This window comes from Macaca fascicularis, chromosome 7, assembly GCF_037993035.2.
Source record: "Macaca fascicularis isolate 582-1 chromosome 7, T2T-MFA8v1.1".
In the NCBI taxonomy this organism is placed as follows: Eukaryota; Metazoa; Chordata; class Mammalia; order Primates; family Cercopithecidae; genus Macaca; species Macaca fascicularis.
The window spans coordinates 90,762,432-90,783,001 of NC_088381.1; the positions used below are offsets into that span (position 1 = coordinate 90,762,432).

A 20,570-nucleotide genomic window follows, 5' to 3' on the forward strand; every position below is an offset into this window, starting at 1 on the left:
CAGTAACATTCTAGACTGCGATTAAACATCAGGGACTTGGTGCGTGGGCCCTACTCCGGGTTTCCAGGTGGAATGTCTCTGGGTCACGTGTGTTACTTAACACCCCCACGTTTAAATGAACGTTCAAGTATGGAACATTTTTCTGAAGAAAGGCAAAGTAGTCTTACACTTCAGCCAGAGCTCCCAGTTTCTCTACCTGGCTCAGACCACATTCTCAAAACTAAAATGGTTCCTCCTTATTTCCTGGAAGACCGCTGGTATACCTGGATTTTAAGCCAGCCATAATCTGGTCCCACCCACCTATCTGTTATTTATTTATTTATTTATTTATTTATTTATTTATTTAGACAGAGTCTTGCTCTGTCACCCGGGCTGGAGTGCAGTGGTATGATCTCCGGTTACTGTAAACTCCGCCCCTCCGCCCCCACTACCACCCCGCCCAACCGATTCTCCTGCCTCAGCCTCCCAAGAAGCTCTTGGCCTCCCAAGAAGCTGGGACTACAGGCACGCGCCACCGCACCCAGGTAATTTTTTGTGTTTTTAGTAGACACAGGGTTTCGCCATGTTGGCCAGGCTGGTCTCCATCTCCTGACTTCAGGTGATGCACCCACCCTGCCTTTTTTTTTTTTTTTTTCAGTGATGCAATCTCGGCTCACTGCAACCTCCACCTCCCAGGCTCAAGCGATTCTCCTGCCTCAGCCTCCTGAGTAGGTGGGATTACAGACACGTGCCACCATGCCCGGCTAATTTTTTTTTTTTTTTTTTAAGTAGTGATGGGGTTTCACCATGTTGGCCAGGCTGGTCTTGAACTCTTGATCTCAAGTTATCCGCGTGCCTCGGCCTCCCAAAGTGCTGGGATTGTGCCTTGGGCACATACTTGTTCTTAGTTCCCCCTACGCTCATCTTATCAATCTTGTATTATTCCTTTACTCAAGTGCCTTTTATTTTTTAAGCCTGAATGATGCGTCTCCCCTTCCCTGACTGGTCGATTTTTATCCATTCTTTCAGCACAGACCGCTTACTTCCTTCTCTCTGCTCCCATCAGCATGAACTTCATGCGTACTCCAATTAGCAGCACGTAACTCTACCTTGATTCACATATTTTAGTAATTTCACTCCAGTAAACTGTTTGAGGTCAACAATCATATCTTAAAATTGTTTTTCCATCCAGGAACTGTTTGATTCTTATTACAATAGCTGCCATAATTGCAGATATTTAGTAAACACTGACAAAAAATTATTTATTTATTTATTTATTTATTTATTATTTTTTTGTTTTTGTTTTTGTTTTTTGTCGGAGTCTCGCTCTGTCGCTCAGGCTGGAGTGCAGTGGGGTGATCTCGGCTCACTGCAAGCTCCGCCTCCCGGGTTCACACCATTTTCCTGCCCCAGCCTCCTGAGTAGCTGGGACTACAGGCGCTGGCTACCACGCCCGGCTAATTTTTTGTAGTTTTAGTAGAGACGGGGTTTCAACGTGTTAGCCAGGATGGTCTCGATCTCCTGACCTCGTGATCCACCCGCCTCGGCCTCCCAAAGTGCTGGGATTACAGGCGTGAACCACCGTGCCCGGCCAAAAATCATTTATGATTAAATAAGTGAATTTGTTTTCTAGCGAAAACAGATTTTGAAACTCACATCCCACAAGAATTTGCCTTCTATAGTTAAGTAGTAATTTGTGAGCACTTAGTGTGCAGGAACTGTTCTGAACACTTTATGTGTATTAATTTAGGTATTATTATTATTATTATTATTATTATTATTTTTCTTTTTGAGACGGAGTCTCGCTCTGTCTCCCAGTCTGGAGTGCAGTGGCACAATCTTGGCTCACTACAAGCTCCACCTTCCGGGTTCACGCCATTCTCCTGCCTCAGCCTCCCGAATAGATGGGACTACAGGCGCACGCTGCCACGCCCGGCTAATTTTTTGTATTTTTAGTAGAGACGGGGTTTCACCATGTTAGCCAGGATGGTCTCGAACTCCTGACCTCGTGATCCGCCAGCCTCAGCCTCCCAAAGTGCTGGGATTACAGACGTGAGCCACCGCGCCCAGCCGGTTTTATTTATTTATTTATTTATTTATTTATTTATTCTTTCCTTCCGAGACAGAGTCTTTCTCTGTCGTCCAGACTGGAGTGCAGTGGCCTGATCTCGGCTCACTGCAACGTTCGCCTCCCAGGTTCAAGCGATTCTCCTGCCTCAGCCACCCCAATAGCTGGGATTACAGGCACGCACCACCACCCCCGCTGATTTTTGTATTCTTAGTAGAGATGGGGTTTCACCATGTTGGCCACGCTGGTCTCAAACTCTTGGCCTCATGATCTGCCCGCCTCGGCCTCCCAAAGTGCTGGGATTACAGGCGTGAGCCACTGCACCAGTTTAGGTACTATTATTATGACCATTTTAGAGATGGGATCAAGGCACAGAGTGGTGTAACAATTTGACTAGGGTTGTATAGTTAGTAGAGGCGGACCTAGGATTTGGACCCACAAAATCAAGCTCCCTAACCCAAGTTCATAACCATTATACTATACCTCGCTGGCTTTAAAAAATAGTTTAAGGCGGGGCAACATGGCTCATGCCGGTAATCCTAGCATTTGGATCACGAGGTCAGGAGTTTGAGACCAGCCTGACCAGTATGGTGAAACCCCATCTCTACTAAAAATACAAAAAGTTAGCCAGGCGTCCGTCGTGGTGCGCACTTGTAGTCCCAGCTACTCGGGAGGCTGAAGTAGGAGAACTGCTTGAACTCAGGAGGCAGAGGTTGCAGTGAGCTGAGATCGTTCCACTGCACTCCAGGCTGGGGGACAGAGTGAGACTCCATCTCAAAAAATAATAATAAAATAAAAAGGCCGGGCGTGGTGGCTCAAACCTGTAATCCCAGCACTTTGGGAGGCCGAGGCGGGTGGATCACCTGAGGTAAGGAGTTCGAGACCAGCCTGGTCAACATGGTGAAACCCCATCTCTACTAAAAATACAAAAATTGGCTGGACTTGGTGGCACACGCCTGTAATCCCAGCTACTCCAGAGGTTGAGGCAGGATAATCCCTTTAACCTGGGAGGCAGAAGTTGCAGTGAGCCAAGATCACACCATTTAAAAATAATTTTTTTTTGGCCGAGTGCAGTGGCTCACATCTGTAATCCCAGTACTTTGGGAGACCGAAGTGGCGCGACTGATCCCTTGAGCTCAGGAGTTGGAAACCAGCCTGGGCAACATAGCGTAACCCCTGTCTCTCCTAAAAATCCAAAAACTAGCTGGGTATAGTGCCGCATGCCTATAGTCCCAGCTACTTGGGAGGCTGAGGCATGTTTATCGCTTGAACCTGGAAGGCGGAGATTGCAGTGAGCCGAGATGGTGCCACTGCACTCCAGCCTAGGTAACAGAGCGACACTTAGTCTCAAATAATAATATAGGGACATAACAACTACATGCAAAGTATGATCTGGGTCAGAAGAAAAAATGCTATCCTGGACGCTACTAGGATACTTGGGAAAAATTAAATATGGCCTGGATATTAGATAATTTGATTGCAGCAAAGTTAGACAGATTAGTGGCATCACCATTTTACAAGAAAATGAGGTTCAGAGAGTACTTACTACAAATTTACATAGCTAATAGGTGACAGACCTGAACCCCCAAGCCAGCTGTCTTATCAAGCTGTTCAACATACACACACTCACACACACATTTTGACACTGGCCATCAGTCAGGCCTCGTCCATAAAATTGTTGGTTCTCAATGTACAGGGCATTGTTGGTAGGATCTAGTTCTCAGCAGAAAGGCCCAGTGCCTTCAGTGTTGTTTTCACCCTTGAAGCACCTTAGCTTAGGCAATAGCTTTGCCTTTTACCTGAAAATGAGGTGCTATTGTTTACTTTCTCAAGGGTTATAGACTGTCTGTGTTTCTTTTTGTCTCTTTTTAGAGACAGGATCTCACTATGTTGCCTAGGCTGGTCTCAAACTCTTGGACTCAAGGGATCCTCTTGCCTCAGCCTCCCCAATAGCTGGTGCATGCTACTGTGCCCGACATGTGTTTCTTTTTAGATGTTTTCCATTTAAACTTTAAAAAAATAATACAAGCCTGGTTGGGCGCGGTGGCTCATGCCTGTAATCTGAGCACTTTGGAAGGCCGAGGCAGGTGGATCAGTTGAAGTCAGGAGTTCGAGACCAGCTTGATCAACATAGTGAAACCCATCTCTACTAAAATACAAAATTTAGCCGGGTGTGGTGGTGTGCGCCTGTAATCCCAGCTACTCAGGAGGCTGAGGCAGGAGAATCACTTGAACCTGGGAGGCAGAGGTTGCAGTGAGCTGAGATCACACCATTGCCCTCCAGCCTGGGTGACAAAGTGAGATTCTGTCTCAATAAATAAATAAATAAATAAATAAAGCCATGAGATCACTAGGAAAATATTAAATATTAACTCTTGATGAGAATGTACTAGGACAGCTCATATTCTCAAATGTACAGGTGATATATATATACATATATATATATATATATATATATATTTTTTTTTTTTTTTTTTTTTTTTTGAGGTGGAGTTTCTCTCTTATTGCCCAGGCTGGAGTGCAGTAGTGTGATCTCGGCTCACTGAAACCCCCGCCTCCTGGGTTCAAGCAATTCTCCTGCCTCAGCCTCCAGAGTAGCTGGGACTATAGGCACCTGCCACCACACCTGGTTAAATTTTTGTATTTTTAGTAGAAACAGGGTTTCACCATGTTGGCCACAGGGTTTCACCATGTTGGCCAGGCTGGTCTTGAACTCCTGACCTCAGATGATCTACCTGCCTTGGCCTCCCAAAGTGCTGGGATTACAGGCACAGGCCACTGTGCCCAGCCACAGGTGATGTATTTTCAAAAATGTTAGGATAAAGGGAAAACAGAAATGTTAATAATTATTAAAATCAACAGTTACTGAGCGTTTACTTGGTGCCAGGCACTCTGTATCTCATTTAATCAATTCTGTGAGATAAGTACTATTATTCTCCCTCTTTTACTGAGGAGAAAACTGAGACTTAGAGGGGGACTGCTAAGTTACCTAGAGGTCGTTGAGCTAATTAACTCCATGGTGGTCACTAATGGAATCATAGCTTGAACCCAGGTGTGCTCACTACAGAACCTGTGCTCTTGACTATTCATTAGTCTCTGTCTAAATTGAAACCCACTCTGCCTTGCTGTTACCCTCTTTTGTTCTCTTGTTCTGTCCATGAAAGACAAGCTGTCTTCACTTTGATGATCAATGGAATGTTCATAACTGCCATACGGTCTCCTGGGATATATTTTTAATTATGAGTCCATTACTACAAGGGTCAAAGTTAAGTTGGAAAAGCTGTATCTTTTTTTTTTTTTTGAGACAGAGTTTTGCTCTTGTTGCCTAGGCCGCAGTGCAATGGTGCGATCTCGGCTCACCGCAACCTCCGCTTCCTGGGTTCAAGTGATTCTCCTGCCTCAGCCTCTCAAGTAGCTGGGATTACAGGCATGCACCACCACACCTGGCTAATTTTGTATTTTTGGTAGAGACAGAGTTTCTCCATGTTGGTCAGGCTGGTCTCGACCCCTGACCTCAGGTGATCCGCCTGCCTCGGCTTCCCAAAGTCCTGGGATTACAGGCATGAGCCACTGCACCTGGCCTTTTTTTTTTTTTTTTTCTTTTTGAGACAGGATCACTTGCTTTGTCACCAAGGCTGGAGTGCAGTGGTGCAATCATGGCTCACTGCAACCTCTACCTCCCGAGTAGCTCAGACTACAAGTGTGTGCCAACATGCCCAGCTAATTTTTAAAATATTTTGTAGAGACAAGAGTCTAACTATGTTGCCCAGGCTGTTCTCAAACTCCCGGGCTCAAGTGATTCTCCCACCTTGACCTCCCAAACAATTACAGGCATGAGCCACAGTGCCTGGCCTAAATTTCTATTTTCCCCATGGTCATAGGATAATCTTTGAGTAGAAGTTTTGAGTAATGAACTTGTATGCTGTTAGGTAATGATAATAGGGAGAAAATGTACCATTTTCACCTAAAAATTACAATTTTCAACTCTAAAACATCTGAAATGTCAAATGTTAGAGTTTACAGATGACTTGTCGATTGAGGAAAATTGCTAATTTGGCTTCGAATCAAGCAGATCTTTTTTTTTTTTTTTTTTTTGAGATGGAGTCTCGCTCTGTTGCCCAGGCTGGAGTGCAGTGGCCGGATCTCAGCTCACTGCAAGCTCCGCCTCCCAGGTTTTCACCATTCTCCTGCCTCAGCCTCCCGAGTAGCTGGGACTACAGGCGCCCGCCACCTCGCCCGGCTATTTTTTTGTATTTTTTAGTAGAGACGGGGTTTCACCGTGTTAGCCAGGATGGTCTCGATCTCCTGACCTCGTGATCCGCCCGTCTCGGCCTCCCAAAGTGCTGGGATTACAGGCTTGAGCCACCGCGCCCGGCCTAGATCTTTTATTTTAAGCTGTTTCTGTTCAATGAGATCCCAAAGTGGCCTCCCCTACAGTGAAATGTAACTTCCCCTAGAGTGAGGCCAGGAAGCTGTTTCTGATAGTCATTCGTTAACACATGGGAGAGCATTTTAGAACAGGAGCGGAAGGAAATCCTACAGCCAGCTGAGAATATGTCCTAAGAGACACTGGAGAGCAAAGTATGAGAGAGCTGAGATTCAGAGTTGAGAGAGGGTACAGAAAGGTGGAAGGGCCGGGCACGGTGGCTCACGCCTGTAATCCCAGCACTTTGGGAGGCCGAGACGGGCGGATCACGAGGTCAGGAGATTGAGACCATCCTGGCTAACACGGTGAAACCCCGTCTCTACTAAAAAATACAAAAAACTAGCCGGGCGCGGTGGTGGGCGCCTGTAGTCCCAGCTACTCGGGAGGCTGAGGCAGGAGAATGGCGTGAACCCGGGAGGCGGAGCTTCCAGTGAGCTGAGATCTGGCCACTGCACTCCAGCCTGGGCGACAGAGCGAGTCTCCGTCTCAAAAAAAAAAAAAAAAAAAAAAAAAGAAAGAAAGGTGGAAGGTAATGCAAAGGAAATGACGAAAAGGAAGATGGCAGGCAGCAGAGAACAGCCCTCAAGGAAGAGGGAAGAAGGGGTTTGTGTTGTAGCAGGAGTGAGAGTAGATTTCATTTTAAAGAAAAAAGTTCTGAATTTGATTGTTAGATGCAAAAATTTGATAAAAATTTTAGAAGCAACTGGAACATCTTAAGATCAGTAAAAAAAAAAAAAAAAAAAAAAGTGTCAAAAACCAAAACAAAATAAATTAAAATACCATAACAGGCCAGGCATGGTGGCTTACTCACGTCTGTAATCCCAGCAGTTTGGAAGGCTGAAGTGGGCGAATCACCTGAGGTCAGGAGTTGGAGACCAGCCTGGCCAACATGGTGAAACCCCATCTCTACTAAAAATACAAAAATTAGCCAGGTGTGGTGGTGGGCACCTGTAATCCCAGCTACTAGGGAGGCTGAGGCAGGATAATTGCTTGAACCCGGGAGGCAGAGGTTGCAATGAGCTGAGATGGCACTCTAGCCTGGGTGACAGAGCAACACTCCATGTCAAAAAAAAAAAAAAAAGAAATAACATAAATGTAAAGAACAGAATGAAGAAGGGAAAGAAGAAAAAAATGAGCAGATAGATGCCAGCTATTATATGTAGAAGAAATGACAAAATTTGAAAAACAAACCAAAAACCCATTTGGCAAACCCCAATGCAAAAATTAATAGGCAGGTGCAAGGTTGTGGGAGAACAGGATTTTCACATTATCTCAGATAATCACTGTATTAGTTTGCTAAGGCTGTTACAACAAAACACCATAGTCTGGGTGGCTTAAACAACAGAAATTAATTTTCTCCCAGTTCTGGAGGCTGCAGGTCCAAGATCAAAGTATCAGCAGCGCTGGTTTCTTCTGAAGCCTCAGTCCTTGGCTTGTAGAGAGTTACCTTCTCACTGTATCCTCACATGGTCTTTCCTCTGCACTACAGGTATCTCTTTGTATCCAAATTCCCTCTTATAAGGACACCAGTCAGACTGGCTCTACCCTAAGTGCCTCATTTAACTTAATCACTTCTTTAAAGACTCAATCTCCAAATACAGTTGAATCCTGAGATACTGGAGGTTAGGGCTTCAGTATATGAATTTTAGGGGAACACATTTCAGCCCATAACAATCACTCTATTTATTATTAGTTTACTAATTAATTACAAACGGCAAATATACTTCTACAATAGAGACGTCTAGCAGACATGAATAAACTTGCAGTCACCAATAATAGAACAAACTGACATTATATGCCTCTTGATGTGATACAATAAGAAGTATACAAAATTACCTAAGTAATATTCTTGCCAAAAATGTTTAACCTTGGTCTTGATGTGGTGGCTCATGCCTATAATTCCAGCATTTTGGGAGGCCAAGGCAGGAGGATCCCTTGAGCCCAGGAGTTTGAGACCAGCTGGGGCAACATAGGGGGATCTTGTCTCTACCAAGTAATAATTTTTTTTAAATTAGCAGGGTGTGGTGGCATGCGCTTGTAGTCCCAAGCTACTCAGGAGGCTGAGGCAGGAGGATGGCGTGAGCTTTAGATGTCAAGGCTGCAGTGAACTGTGATTACATCACTGCACTCCAGGCTGGGTGACAAGAGCAAGACCCTGTCTAAAAAAGAAAAAAAAAAAAAAAGCTTAACCTGAACCTAATCACAAGAAAACAGATAAATCAGATTGCAAATAATGTCCTGACTCTTCCAGTATAAACACCACGAAAGATTCACACACATGCACATGGCAAAGGAGCACAGCACTCAGGTGCAGTGCTGCAGAATCCTGTCCCACAACATTGCAAATGAGCTTGTCCTCAGTCTTGGGACACTTATGGATGTGCCCCGTATCGTCACAGTACTTGATTTTCACAGTAGTTGCCAAGGAGAAAAACCATAAAGGCACCTATAATCCCAGCACTTTGGGAGGCCGAGGTGGGCAGATCACTTGAGGTCAGGGGTTTGAGACCAGTCTGGCCAACATGGTGAAACCCTGTCTCTACTAAAAGTACAAAAATTGGCCAGGCACGGTGGCTCATGCCCATAATCCCAGGACTTTGGGAGGCCGAGGCGGGTGGATCATCTGAGGCCAGGAGTTCGAGACCAGCCTGGCCAACATGGTGAGACCCCGTCTCTACCAAAAATGCAAAAATTAGCCAGGCCTGGTGGTGCGTGCCTGTAATACCAGCTACTTGGAAGGCTGAGGCAGGAGAATCGCTTGAACCCAGGAGACAGAGGTTGCAGTAAGCTGAGATAGCGCCACTGCACTCCACCCTAGATGACAGAGCGAAACTCCATCTAAAAAAAAAAAATTAGTTGGGCATGGTGGCGGGTGCCTGTAATCCCAGCTACTCAGGAGGCTGAGGCAGGAGAATTGCTTGAACCTGGGAGGGAGAGGTGGAAGGGAGAGGTTGCAGTGAGCCAAGATCATGCCACTGCACTACAGGCTGGGTAAGAGACTCTGTCTCAAAACAAACAAAAAACATAAAGGGCACATTTCACAAAATCATTAGGTTTTAAGATGAGTGTGTGTATTTGAAAGTTTTGTGATGATTGTTTTTTTTCTTATAGGTTGAAACTTTTTCTCCTGTCTATAAGAACCTCAAAGGCAAGAATGTTAATTTTGAATTCCCAGGTTCCATTGTAAACAAAAATGACTAAATAAAGTATCATTCACAGTTTTATGTTTGTTTGTTTGTTTAGACAGAGTTTGGCTCTTGTCGCCCAGGCTGGAGTGCAATGGCACGATCTTGGCTCACTGCAACCTCTGCCTCCCAGGTTCAAGTGATTCTCCTGCCTCAGCCTCCCAAGTAGCTGAGATTACAAGCGTGCACCACCACACCTGGCTAATTTTTGTATTTTTAGTAGAGACGGGGTTTCACCATATTGGCCAGGCCGGCCTCCAACTCCTGGCCTCAGGTGATCCACCCATATGGACCTCCCAATGTACTGGGATTACAGGAGTGAGCCACAGTGCCCAGCTTCACAGATTAAATAATAATAATAATAATAATAATAATAATAAAGAGGCCGGGCAATGTGGCTCACACCTGTAATCCCAGCACTTTGGGGGGCTGAGGCAGGAGGATTCCTTGAGGCCAGGAGTTTGAGACCAGCCTGGGCAACATAGCAAGACTCCATTTCTTCCCCTCCCTCCCTCCCTCCCTTCTTTCCTTCCTTCCTTCCTTCCTTCCTTCCTTCCTTCCTTCCTTCCTTCCTTCCTTCCTTCCTTCCTCCCTTCCTTCCTTCCTCTCCTGACAGAGTCTCACTCTGTCGTCCAGGCTGGAGTGCAGTGGTGTGAACCTGAACTCCCAGGTTCAGGCGAGTGGCTGGGATTACAGGTGTGCACCACCACGCCTGGCTAATTTTTGTATGTTTAGTACAGTTGGGGTTTTGCAATGTTGGGCCAGGCTGGTCTTGAACTCCTGATCTCAAGTAATCCACCAGCCTTGGCCTCCCAAAGTGCTGGGATTACAGACATGAGCCACAGTGCCTGGCCCTAAGACACCATTTCTTTTTAATTTCCTTCCTTCCTTCCTCCTTCCTTCCTTCCTTCCTTCCTTTGGCCCTAAGACACCATTTCTTTTTAATTTCCTTCCTCCCTCCCTCCCTCCCTCCCTCCCTCCCTCCCTCCCTTCTTCCTTCCTTCCTTCCTTCCTTCCTTCCTTCCTTCCTTCCTTCCTTCCTTCCTTCCTTCCTTCCTTCCTTTCTTCCTTCCTTCCTTCCTTCCTTCCTATTTTTTTTCCCCTGAGATGGAGCCTTGCTCTGTCACTCAGGTTGGAGTGCAGTGGCATGATCTCGGCTCACTGCACTCCCGGGTTCCGGTGATTCTCTTGCCTCAGCCTCCCGAGTAGCTGGGATTACAGGCGTGCACCACCACACCTGGCTAATTTTTGTATTTTTAGTAGAGATAGGGTTTCATTGGCCAGACTGGTCTTGACCTCCTGACCTTGTGATCTGCCCGCTTTGGCCTCCCAGAGTGCTGGGATTACAGACATGAGCCACTGTGCCTGGCCCTAAGACACCATTTCTTTTTAATCCTCCCCTCCCCTCCCCTTACCTCCGCTCCCCTCTCCTCTCCTCTCCTCTCCTCTCCTCTCCTCTCCTTTCATTGTTTTTCCCCCCGAGATGGAGCCTTGCTCTGTCACTCAGGTTGGAGTGCAGTGGCATGATCTCGGCTCACTGCAACCTCCGCCTCCCAGGTTCCAGTGATTCTCTTGCCTCAGCCTCCCGAGTAGCTGGGATTACAGGCGTGCACCACCACACCTGGCTAATTTTTGTATTTTTAGTAGAGATAGGGTTTCATTGACCAGACTGGTCTTGACCTCCTGACCTTGTGATCTGCCCGCCTTGACCTCCCAAAGTGCTGAGATTACAGATGTGAGCCACTGGGCCCAGCCGACACCGTTTCTTAAAAAAAAAAAAGGAAATAAGGCTGGGTGCGGTGGCTCAAGCCTGTAATCCCAGCACTTTGGGAGGCCGAGGCAGGCAAATTACGAGGTCAGGAGATCAAGACCATCCTGGCTAACACGGTGAAACCCCCGTCTCTACTAAAAATACACACACACAAAAAAAATTAGCTGGGCATGGTGGCAGGCACCTGTGGTCCCAGCTACTCAGGAGGCTGAGACAGGAGAATGGCATGAACCCAGGAGGTGGAACTTGCAGTGAGCCGAGATCACGCCACTGCACTCCAGCCTGGGTGACAGACCAAGACTCCGTCTCAAAAAAAAAGAAAAAGAAAAAGGAAATAAAATAAATTAAGATAAACTAAAATGATAAGACAACTAAATGGGATATGTGAACCTTGATTGGATCTTGGATCAGGGGGAAAAAACCTGAAAAGCTGTAATGGACATTATTGGGACAGATGGGGAATTTGAATATGGACTGGATATTAGATAATTCGACTATAGCAATGTTAAGCTTTTTGATGTGATAATGGTACTGTGGTTTTATAAGAGAATATCTTACTTCCTTGTGTGTGTGTGTGTGTGTGTGTGTGTATGTGTGAGACAGAGTTTTGCTCTGTTGCCCAGGCTGGAGTGCAGTGGTGTGATCTTGGCTCACGGCAACCTCCACCTCCCGGGTTCAAGAGATTTTCCTGCCTCAGCTTCCGAAGTAGCTGGGATTACAGGTGCCTGCCACCACCACACCCAGCTACTTTTTATATTTTTAGTAAAGATGGGGTTTCACCATGTTGGCCAGGCTAGTCCCGAACTCCTGACCTCAGGTGATCCACCGCCTTGGTCTTCCAAAGTGCTAGGATTACAGGGGTAAGCCACCGTGCCCGACTGATAACATCTTACTATTTAGGAGACACATTTAGTGGTAAACTGTCATGATCTCTATTACTTACTCTCAAATGGTTTGGGAAAGTAAATATATACTAATAAATAAACGGACGTACACATATAGAGATAAGGCAATTGTGGTTAAGCAATACCAGTGACTCTATATGATACTTATATGAGTATTTGTTGTACTATTCTTTCAACATTTCTGAAGTTTTGAAACATTTTGAAATTTTTAAAAATTAAAAATAGATATTTGCTTGAGATATTTAGATTCTCAGCCCTTTCTAGAGGCAAGGAAATGATATCATGGACTCCAGCATTCTCTGATTTATTTTAGGGCTACATTGTAATGCTTCAGAAAATTCCAAAGTGCACATTAGATGACCACCTAGGCTGTCAAAGCATTTTTTTTTTTTAAATAGGTAGAAGAAAAAGAAATGGTGACAATTCTAGATTGTAAAGAAAACCAAAACATAAAGAAACATGGCTTGTCTACCTTTTTAGGGCATGGGGCTTGTTGATACAATTTATCCTCTTTCACCATCAGGGATCAGTCCTGACCTTATGGAGAGCAATGCATTCAAGCACCCAGACATCCAGGGACCACCCACACATCCAGGGACCACTCACACATCCAGGGACCACCCACAAATCCAGGGACCAGAGTTTCAGCTAAGCCTCTGTCCATGGATTTAAAATAAACAAACAAAACAAAATATGCTAAGGTAAATAACCTACAGAGCTACACCTGGGGCCCAGTTCTTCAGGGGCTGACCATATTTTGTGTGGGACTTATCCTGCCTTTTGAATAAAAAGACAGCAGGGCTGCAGAATGTGGAAAAGGCAGAAATGGGTAGGGCTGCTTCTGAACTGGTTTTTATGACACCTACTTGCCTTCCTTTATAACTAGGAGGTGGCATAACACTTTAAAAATTCACAAAACAGGCCGGGTGCGGTGGCTCAAGCCTGTAATCCCAGCACTTTGGGAGGCCGAGACGGGCAGATCACGAGGTCAGGTGATCGAGACCATCCTGGCTAACACGGTGAAACCCCGTCTCTACTAAAAATACAAAAAAAATTAGCCGGGCATGGTGGCGGGCGCCTGTAGTCCCAGCTACACAGGAGGCTGAGGCAGGAGAATGGCGTGAACCCAGGAATCGGAGCTTGCAGTGAGTAGAGATCGTGCCACTGCACTCCAGCCTGGGCGACAGAGCAAGACTCCGTCTCAAAACAAAACAAAACAAAACAAAAACCCAAAAAATTAGCCGGGTGTGGTGGCGGGCGCCTGTAGTCCCAGCTACTCGGGAGGCTGAGTCAGGAGAATGGCATGAACTAGGGAGGCGGAGCTTGCAGTGAGTCGAGATCGCGCCAGTGCACTCCAGCCTGGGCAACACAGCCAGACTCTGTCTCAAAAAAAAAAAAAAAAAACCACAGGGCATAGTGGCTCACACCTGTAATCCCAGCACTTTAGGAGGCCAAGGTGGGTGGATCATGAGGTCAGGAGATGGAGACCATCCTGGCTAACATGGTGAAACCCCATCTCTACTAAAAATACACAAAATTAGCTGGGCATGATGGTGGGCGCCTGTAGTCCCAGCTACTCGGGATGCTGAGGCAGGAGAATGGTGTGAACCCCGGAGGCTCAGCTTGCAGTGAGCCGAGATAGTGTCACTGCACTCCAGCCTGGGTGACAGAGTGAGACTCCTTCTCAAAAAAAAAAAAAAAATTCACAAAACAAGTAATTTTAATTTGTCTTAATTTTAAAAATTAATATATATGTTTCATAGTTTTTGTTTTGTTTTGTTTGTTTTTTTGAGAAAGAGTTTCACTCTTTCACCCATGCTGGAATGAAGTGGCACAATCTCGGTTCACTGCAACCTCTGCCCCCTGGGTTTAAGTGATTCTCCTGCTTCAGCCTCCTGAGTAGCTGGGATTACAGGCGCGTGCCACAACACCTGGCTGATTTTTGTATTTTTAGTAAAGACGGAGTTTCCTCGCCATGTTGGCCAGGCTGGCCTTGAACTCCTGACTGCAGGTGATCCACCTGCCGCAGCCTCCCAAAGCACTAGGATTACAGGTATGAGCCACTGTGCCCAGCCCATAGTATGTTTAAGAGCAGCAAACAGCATCTTAAAAGTAAATAAATGGGAGTCACAGTGCTAAGAAGGGTAGGAACCACTGGCAAAACAACACCATAGTTAAATCATTCATTAATTCTTTTTTTTTTTTTTTTCTTGAGACTAAGTCTTGCTCTTGTCTCCCAGGCTGGAGTGCAATGGCACAATCTCAGCTCACTGCAACCTCCACGTCCCGGGTTCAAGTGATTCTCCTGCCTCAGCCTCCCGAGTAGCTGGGATTACAGGCGCCTGCCACCATGTCCAGCTAATTTTTGTATTTTTAGTAGAGACGGGGTTTCACCATGTTGGCCAGTCTGGTCTTTAATTCCCAACCTCGGGTGATCTGCCTGCCTCAGCCTTGGCCTCCCAAAAGTGCTAGGATTACAGGCGTGAACTAATGTACCTGGCCTCATTAATTCATTTATTAAAAGTACATTTATTATGCATCTTTCCTGAGTAGCCAACAGCACGCAGCATGCTAGGCACTATGGGGTAACAAATAAAAACTACAGTATAGTGCTTCACCGAAAAAGCAGGCAGATATGCCATGAAACAACCAGAGACACGACATAGATGCTCTTTGATGTGGCACATGCCTATGGCTGTTTTCTGATTTGTTTTGTTTTGTTTGAGACAGGGTCTAACTCTGTCACCCAGGCTGGAGTGCAGTGGTGTGATTACGGCTCCCTGCAGCCTCAAGTCCCAGGTTCAAGTGATCCTTTCGCCTCAGCCTCCTGAGTAGCTGGGACTAGAGGTGTGTACCACCATACCTGGCTAAATTTTAATATCTTTTGTAGAGATGGGAAGGTCTCATTATTTTACCCAGGATGGTCTTGAACTCCTGAGCTCAAGTGATCCTCCTACCTTGACCTCCCAAAGTGTTGGGATTACAGGTGTGAACCATGGCACCTGGCCCTAAGGCTGTTAAATGAGATGTAGAACAGTGCTGACCCCTAGCCAAGGACCACACTTGGATTGACCCACCTTTATGCATATTTTTCCTTTTTAGGAGGTGCTTGGAAATGCAGGACTATGCTGAATATGTTGTGTTGCTTTAAAACGCTCCATTGCTTTCTTTTCTAAAGACTAAGCCATGAGCGCAAACTCAGGACTCAAGGGAGACATGGTGATTATGAGCCCTCCCACATAACCATGGTGCTCAGAGGATTCCCTCTAATCAGACAATACCACACATCACCGCTGGAGATAAGCTGCTGTGTAAAAAAGCCTGTGTATTGTGTGAAACTCTGTGTGCATGGGGAGGCTTAGAGTGCATAGATGTCCCTGGGATACTGATGCTGTTGAGGCTAGAATGAGAAAGAGCTGCAGTAGTGCAGCTCTACCTTGGTGCCTTGTAGTCTACACGTACTTCTACTTGGACCTACTTATTTCCCTTCTTACCTGACACATGTGCTATTCCTCAGTCTTCCTGGGAGGTAGTGGCTTCCCTCTCCTGACTTAGGCATCCTTGGCCCTGATCTGCAGGCATGTATGGAGAAAAGAGGATGAGTTATATGTGTATGATGCGTGTGGCCAAGGAGTATGGAGGTGTGGGAAGAGAAGGCTTCTTAGTGAACCTAAAAACAAATTTTCAAAGGTACTGAATCTGTGATCCTGCCTCACTCACCCTGTTAACTTTTATGAGAGAGGTTTCTAATTTTCTGTCTTTGGCCTGGCTGGATTGAGACGGGGATTGTGAGAGCCCAGACCTTCTTTCCAACCTTGCATAAGTGGTGTAGACATGGAGAGATTCTTGCAGAATTTAAGTGACTGTGACAGTACAGGGGCAACACACAGAGAGGCACGTGTTCATTACGTATGGCTGGAGAAATTATCTGTCTCCAGGGGGACATGTTTCACTGTGCATTAGATTCGAGCCGCTTCCTTCCTCCCTGTTTTTCTGCCCACTCTCTCTATCACTGTCCTTCTCAGTCTCCTTTCCCACTCCCCTCCCTGCCTCCCCCCATTCACAGTCTAGCTCTGCCTGTCAATGTCTCCATCCACCTTTCTCTGCCACGTTCACATCTCCCTCTGCACTTTGCTCAATCTTGTGCTTGCTGCCTGAGAGTCGCTTTTCTGTTTGTCTCTGGTTTATCTCTTGTTCTCTCTAGTTCACTTTCTGCCATTCCATCTGCGTTTTCCTCTATAATACCAGGTTTTTGGGTACCCTGCAGCTAGTGATAACCTTTTCTTGTTACATTAAAGCCTATAAGCAGCCCTTGGTTTACTGATTGATTGGTTTTTATTTAAACTCTGCAGAGGAAAGATAATTTTTATAAAGTGAGAGAGCAGAGAGAAAACATGGAATGAGGCAAAGGGACGAACAGCCTAAGATGGGGCCGAGGATAAGAAACGGGAGGTATCAGAAGATGTCGAACCCATGGTGTCTTATTTCCTTTCAAATAAACTAGGTCATATCTTTATGGCTGATGACAGCTTAATCTGGACCATAAAGAGTTAAATACCAACTTAGGCTTGGCAACTAACTCAGAGGCAAAAGCTTCTGGGAGAAATGAGTTGGGTCAAATAAGCCCAAGAAGCTGACGTGCGTAGAATTTCTTCTGCTTGACCCACTAACTACTGCAAAGGGGACATTTTAGAACTGTTTCTATTGAAATGCTTCAGTGGGGGCAGAGCTCCTGGAAACCAGAACTTGTCTCTGAAGCCAGGCCTGGGGAGCATGGGAGGCTGGCTTTGGGGGGAAAAAGAGGGGTGGCCCAGGTCAGGCAGAAGGTGGCAGCAGCTGCTGATCAGGGCAGTTCTGATTGCTGTGTTTGCACTCCTTCTTGCCCACTATAATTAAAGCTTTCCCAATAGGATTCTGGCTTCCTGAAGGGAAACTAGAATTTATAAAAACAAACAAGAAACAAACGCAAAACAGCAGAGACGCTTGGTTGCAATATATGTATATTTTTAATTATAGAGCACTGCTCTACACTCTATACAGTTTCAAAGTCCATATCTGTTATAGCCCCGGGAGCAGGTCAGGGGAAGATCTAACAAAACAAATAAAAAGAAAAGAAAATTAAAAACCTAAATGTAACCAATTAAAATTAGGTATGGTTATGTAGATTCTCTCCTAACCCAATCATCCTATCCTTGTTACTCCTGACACAAGAGAAATGCTCCCCTCAAAATTTCCGTCCACCTTTTTTTTCTACTTTATTCTCTTTTCATCCCACCTCTTGCTTCTGTCCCCTAACAGACCACATAGAATCCCTGGGCCAGAATAAATCAGTTGTTTTATTTCCCCTCAGAGGATGTGACCTTCCACTCCCCAAATGGCTTTGACAGTTTTCTCATTTGCTAGCTGAGGAGGATATCAAGAGACATTGACCTTCTGGTTTTGCCTAAAGAGGAACACTCAGTAACTATTATGCTTCAGTCTTTGATTTGCATGAACTGTGCCCTTCCTCCCTCCTCCCCCACATCCTCACCTACCTTTTCACCTTCCTTCATGAACATTCTACTCACCCCGCAGTGCACTGCTATTCCCCACAGCCCTCCCTTGCCTGGTGTGCAGATACTGGAAGGCTAGCAAGAGAAAGCAAGGGGACTCCAGGAGTATTTGCTCCCTATTTAATCAGATTAGTCCCATCACCTACCCTGAGGAGCCAGATTTTGGTGTTACTGAGTTATCTGTTGAGGGAAGAGAAATTGTCAGACATCACTTAAAGAGCCCAGTCCTTTGGATGCCTGGGAACTGCCGAGAGAAATTAATCTTCCAGCTATTTAAGGCAATTTCTTTTCCATCATCCTTTGTCAAGAGGACTGCACTGGGAAATGAATCTGATGGGAGTCCCTGAACTGGTACACTTCACTCAAAAGCATCTCTCCAATCCTATGCGGCATCCATCATCCCCACACAAGCAGAGACACACAACATCGCTGCAAAGCCAATTTCCCCCAAGTAACCATCAGCAAGAAATCACAAATGCACAGGGTGGATACCACTAGCCTACAGACTTGCAGTTTTTCTCTACCTCTGTTCTACTTTCTTCCCAGAAAAACCTACCACAAATTGAGCTCTTTCATTAAATGAGTCTTTTACCCAAGACCCAGGAAGGTAGATCAACAGGGATATGCCAGAACAGAACATGCATTTTCTCTTCTAACATAAGGACTCTGCCAGTGCAGAATAGGTGTTTCCATTAAACAGCTAAACCACTGCCAAAGCAAAGTGTCAGACAGAAACAGGGGCAAAGGGTTGCATTGTTTCAAGATCATCTCTTCTCTCCAGAATGAATTTTCTGTTCATGGACCAAAGCTGAGGTCTTATGCTCTCTGGGGTCATGTAAGGAAATTCCAATCTTCAATTCTCTTTCTATCCTTAAGGCTATTTCCCAGGGAAGGGGTTTTCAAATTGTGTTCCTTGAGGTTCCAAGAAGTGCCAGGGACTATGTATGTGTATAGGGCTAACAAAGGGTGCTTCAGGGAGTGACTGGATGGGGAAGCTCAATGGTTGAGGCTCTGGACCTCTCAGTTCAACTTCAACCTCTGATTTTTTTTCAGGCATTGGGATTTCTCCTAGGAGTGCTCTTTTTTTTTTGATCTGCAAACCATTGTCCTAAGTGGGAGGAAGATGACTGTACCTGTGCTTCTCACGCAGCTAACCATTTCCCAACAGTCTACAAGAAGGAAGATGTAGCTTGGGTCCTGCCTATTTCTTTCTCTTTTTTTTTTTTTTTTTTTGAGATGGAGCTTTGTTTTTGTTGCCCAGGCTGGAGTGCAATGGCACGATCTCGGCTCACTGCAACCTCTGCCTCCGGGTTCAAGGAATTTTCCTGCCTCAGCCTCCCAAGTAGCTGGGATTACAGGTGCCTGCCACCATGCCCAGCTAATTTTTTGTTTTTATTTTTAGTAGAGACAGGTTTCACCATGTTGGCCAGGCTGGTCTCAAACTCCTGGCCTCAAGTGATCTGCCCGCCTCAGCCTCCCAAAGTGCTGGTGCTGGGATTACAAGCCTGAGCCACTGCGCCCGGACCAGCTCTTGCCTATTTCAACCGTGTAGTCTGAGTCCACACTAGCAGCTCCCTGACTCCAGGGGCTCCTGAGATACTTTTCTGCAAAAAATCTCCTTAGGCATGTCATTTGTTTTCCAAACCCCCTTCTCCGATTTCACTAATTCCCAATTTCCCTGCATTTGACAAATGCAATTAACAAGACTCGATCAGTTCCTGGCCGACAGCCCTCATCAATCAATACAAAGACTGCACAAGGCTGAGGGGGAAGGGAAGGTAGCCGCAGTACAGGGAAGGTGGGCTTACCCCTCTTCTTCTACGAATGACCCCTCCAAACCTCTCAGTCTCAAAACATGACACTGGGTTGTCACCTTCACCAACCACTTTCTGCCTTCTGGCTAATACAAGGTGGTATTGTTTGTGTCCTCCACTCCCATGTTTTAAAGGTTTCTCCCAACAACCTCCTCTATCTCCTGTCTTCTCCTTAACAGAAGGCCTTGCCATCTGCTGCCACCATAGCTTGGGAACTCCCCCCAACCCCAGTAGTGCTGGGTGTGATAAATCAGCCATCTCTGTGCTCTCGGCAGGGCCTCTTCCCCACCCACACATTCCATTGACAATTTAGTGATGCTTCCTGACCAGGAGGCTATAAACTCCCCATCACTACCTTCTCCCCATCACTACCCTCTCCCCTCCACACATATGCACCAGAGGACCAAAAGGACAAGGATCTCCAACCTTGTGGTTACTACTGCTTTCACAGCCGCTTCTTTGCCCTCCCCTTCCCAGGGTCCAAGCCTTCCCTTCCCAGTTGGTTTAAAAGTCAAGATTTATCCTCCTCACCCTTCCACTCTGCAAGTAGCCTCAGCCTCCCCTCCCTCACCACAGGGTGACAGCCTTTTCCCCTGGAGCCCTGCCTGCTACAGCCCCGTGCATCTTTCCACCTCATCAACTTTTCATCTCGTTGTAAACCGAATCGAGAAGTGTCTCCCTCCTCCCTCCCTCTCTCTCCTTCTCCGTTATTAGCTTCATGAGTGGGGACGTTAATGTATTCACTAGACAATGTCTTCACACCACTGTTTCCTGTAATTACAGTCACTTCCTTCCCACTGTCCTGGCTTATTTGACTGAAAAGTGCTTGGAGGAGGGACAGTGTGACAAAAGACGCAACACAGGCTGAGG

General features: G+C 46.0%; 1 long non-coding RNA gene across 1 annotated transcript; it reads left to right on the forward strand.

The window, feature by feature from the left end:
* The first annotated feature begins 384 nt into the window (after window positions 1–384).
* On the forward strand, window positions 385–9,696 carry LOC135971940 (uncharacterized). The gene is made up of 2 exons (XR_010588363.2): window positions 385–524; window positions 9,585–9,696. It is a non-coding gene; the product is annotated as an uncharacterized lncRNA (long non-coding RNA).
* The last annotated feature ends 10,874 nt before the right edge of the window (window positions 9,697–20,570 follow it).